This window comes from Meleagris gallopavo, unplaced genomic scaffold (genome assembly GCF_000146605.3).
Source record: "Meleagris gallopavo isolate NT-WF06-2002-E0010 breed Aviagen turkey brand Nicholas breeding stock unplaced genomic scaffold, Turkey_5.1 ChrUn_random_7180001997635, whole genome shotgun sequence".
NCBI lineage: Eukaryota > Metazoa > Chordata > Aves > Galliformes > Phasianidae > Meleagris > Meleagris gallopavo.
The window spans coordinates 1-575 of record NW_011255558.1 but is presented as its reverse complement, the minus strand read 5'-3'; the positions used below and the strand labels follow the sequence as shown (position 1 = coordinate 575).

At 46.1% G+C, this 575-nt stretch overlaps 1 long non-coding RNA gene across 1 annotated transcript; it reads right to left on the bottom strand.

Annotated features, from left to right (window-relative positions):
• Nucleotides 1–53: 53 nt before the first annotated feature.
• LOC109365258 lies at nucleotides 54–459 on the bottom strand. Its single transcript, XR_002110870.2, has 2 exons — nucleotides 191–459; nucleotides 54–109 (listed from the first exon to the last, which is right to left on the bottom strand). It is a non-coding gene; the product is annotated as an uncharacterized LOC109365258 (long non-coding RNA).
• Nucleotides 460–575: the final 116 nt, after the last annotated feature.

The following is a 575-nucleotide window of genomic DNA, read 5'->3' as shown; positions in this document are numbered from 1 at the left end:
GGATAACTGATGCTTCTGCAGCCAGAGCACAGCATCTTGCACATGATTTTTGCTGATGTAAATGTAAGAGCTGGCCTGCCCAAAGGACCTGGCCACAAAAGCTGTCAGCCTGTGGGCAGAGCACATATGTCACATCCAGGAAATAGAATGGATGCAGTTTGGGATGACAGCTCCAACTCTGGCCACTCACCATGTGTTGCCCTGGGTGTCAGACTTCCCAAAGGCACTGTAGGAGCCATCATCATGTTTGTAGAGCAGCTGACGCTGATAACCTATGAAGACAGGGGCAAAAGCAACTCTTAGTGTGAAAACATGTACCATCTCAAACTGTGCTTTTAATGTAGGAAGAAGGCTTTTACAGCAAGAGACTTCACCAGCTCCTACAGAGACATTGAGCCAAACTTACTATATCACAATGTCTTGAGCATCCCACAGTATCAGAGTGACAAGAAAAAGTTGCACAGCATCACTGAACCGTGTGCACTGCAGCTGCTCTACATTACTAACTGATTTTGCAGAGTAGAGACATACTCAGCCATTTCACCTCCCCACATTCTTCAAGCAACACTAATTGA